Source organism: Saimiri boliviensis, chromosome 3, assembly GCF_048565385.1.
Source record: "Saimiri boliviensis isolate mSaiBol1 chromosome 3, mSaiBol1.pri, whole genome shotgun sequence".
In the NCBI taxonomy this organism is placed as follows: domain Eukaryota; kingdom Metazoa; phylum Chordata; class Mammalia; order Primates; family Cebidae; genus Saimiri; species Saimiri boliviensis.
Window position 1 is genome coordinate 82,178,622 of NC_133451.1, and position 2,719 is coordinate 82,181,340.

Sequence of the window (2,719 nt, forward strand, 5' to 3'; positions counted from 1 at the left end):
GTCCGACTTCTGAAGGTTGCTGCAAACAGTTTTGAAAGTGTCTTATGAAGTTTAAGTTGACATGTTTCCCTTTTATCTTCATAGCATTTTAAGGAATAACCAGGTTGTTGAAACCTGAGTTATAGAATGGTTTAGTGCATATATCAACTAGTCAGGAAAGTTTATTTCAACATTTTAGCATTTTTAGGACATAGGGTCAATTTTCTCTTATTCTTTCTCTGTAATTTCATATTCACAATGAATGGAGTGCTAATCTTAAAATAGAGCTGATATGCCAAAAGTTTATACTTTACTTTTTCACTTTAATAAATTCTGCTTTGCAATGCACACTATATATATATCAACAGAATAAAAATCATAGTATTCCTTTAAGGGTTTTTTATGAACGTCAAAGCATCATAGACCAAAACAAACATAAAGTAGGTAAAGGCTTAAATTCTTAAGAATTTTTTATTTAAGCAAATCACCTTTTAAAGCCACTGATGTTTATTTTTCACATTCTGTGTGGTGACTTGTGGGGGACAGGAATGCAGATTATGAAAATGCTAGCCTTTGTCAACAAGATACATACATAAATTCAAGAGCCATCTATTTTGTAAATGTTGGTAAGAATGTTCATATGCTGTGAACTTTTATGATATTACATAGAGCACTGAAATTCAACCAATATGGCAGGGGTTCCTAAACTCTTGATGAGGTGGTTGACTAGACCGATAAAAGAGAAAGAAAGGTTGGAGCTAGAAAGTCAGATTTGGAATTCTGCCACATAGAGTTGCTAGTTTAAATCATGAAACTGGCTATGATCACTGAAGAAGAATAATAGAAGTGAAAATGTCAAGAACTGAACTTTCAATACCTAAAATTAAAGAGTTTACCAAGACAAATAAAGGCACAGGAGTGATGGGAAGGAAAAAAGTGAGGGGAATATAAATAGAAAAATACAGAGAAGAAGATACTCCAGAGAGCCAAGAGATAGAAATTGACAATGAGAAGACACACATAAGTGAGAAGCAGAAGTGTAACTGTTTGAAGAAGTAATAAAAGAGAAGTTTGAAATGCAGAGGAAGAGAGAGAGAGAACAGGTCCCTGTCCTTTGAGGGAGATGCTTGGATGTGGAGAATGATGAAATGTACTTCTCACAGTCATTGTCATTATCTTCACTTATTTGTCAATGCCCTTAAATAAGGTATGTACACAGAGCGGTAAAAAAAAAAAACAAGATATTCAAAAGCAGTTGGAGATGGTTTAGCTTCCTATTTCTAAATTTTCCTACTCCAGTTAAGCTGGCTTATTCTCATCGCAGCCACTATCTGACACTCTAAACCTAGATTTGGTTCTAGAATACCTACCTTAGGCAGCTAATTTTAACACTTTCTCTTGAGGCCATTTTTATTGCCATTCTTCTAAATATAACCTTATCCTCTTTTGTGGCTGACAGTTTTCCTCTTTTCTTCTTTCCTCTTGCTACTCTTCATTGTTTTACTCATTTTAACACCTTTTTGAGTACCTACAATGTTCCCTAACAAATTTAAGGTCCGGGACAATAGGAACCTTAAATGCCTTGGAAATTTTGTTATACAGCCCCTGAACGGTCCTAGCAGATAGAACATATTCATTAAATATTGGTTGATAGAATGAATTAGCACAATATTGAGCACTGTATTCATGATTAAGATAAAAGTTCTGTTCTCAAGGAATTTACAGTCAAGGAGTAGGAGAGCATCATTTATTCAAATAACTACAGTAAATAATTGCTTAATAAAATCAATGCAACAAGAGACTATCTAGGAGTGTAGGATCATGAAAGCCAGGGAAGAGTGTATTTCAGGAAAAAGAAGTGATACACAGAGAGCAATTAAGAGAAGGACTAAGAAAAGTCCATTGGATTTAACAACAAGAAAGCCATTGACCAACCCGTACAGAAGATTAGATTCTTTGAATGATCTTTGTGCTGAAAACAACTAAAAATACTAGATATAATATAAGAAAACATGCTCACTTTGGCAAAACATATACTAAAATTGGAACAATACAGAGAAGACTAGCATGGCCCCTGTAAATTAAAATTTTTTAAAAAAGAAAATGCTATTATTTTTAAATGCATCACTGGGCTGACAAAACAGTATAGAATCTGCACAGATTAAAACAAGTCAATAGACTGGATAAAGAAAATGTGGCACACATACACCATGGAATACTATACAGCCATAAAAAAGGTTGAGTTCATGTCCTTTGCAGGGACATGGATGAAACTGGAAACCATCATTCTCAGCAAACTGACACAAGAACAGAAAACCAAACACCACATGTTCTCACTCCCAAGTGAGTGTTGAACAATGAGAACACACAGACACAGGGAGGGGAACATTACACACCGGGGCCCTGGGGGTGAAGGGCTAGGGGAGGAATAGCAGAAGGTGGGAAGACTGGGGAGGGAAAGCATTAGGAGAAATACCTAATGTAGGTGATGGGGTGATGGATGCAGCAAACCATCACCATGGCACATGTATACCTATATAACAAACCTGTGAGATCTGCCATGTACCCCAGAACTTAAAGTATAATAAATCTTAAAAAATCAGGTGGACAACATAAAAAAAAAATAAAACAAGTAGAAGTGAAAATTTTTGCCATTTTAGGCAAAACACAAATACACACACATACATATATAACTTACATCTGTTAGAAGTCAGAATATAATTCTTGATGGAGTTAGTGG

General features: G+C 35.1%; 1 non-coding gene across 1 annotated transcript; it reads left to right on the top strand.

Moving 5' to 3' along the window:
• The first annotated feature begins 1,993 nt into the window (after window positions 1–1,993).
• Window positions 1,994–2,096, top strand: LOC120363766 (U6 spliceosomal RNA). Its single transcript, XR_005579213.1, has one exon. It is a non-coding gene; the product is annotated as a U6 spliceosomal RNA (small nuclear RNA).
• The last annotated feature ends 623 nt before the right edge of the window (window positions 2,097–2,719 follow it).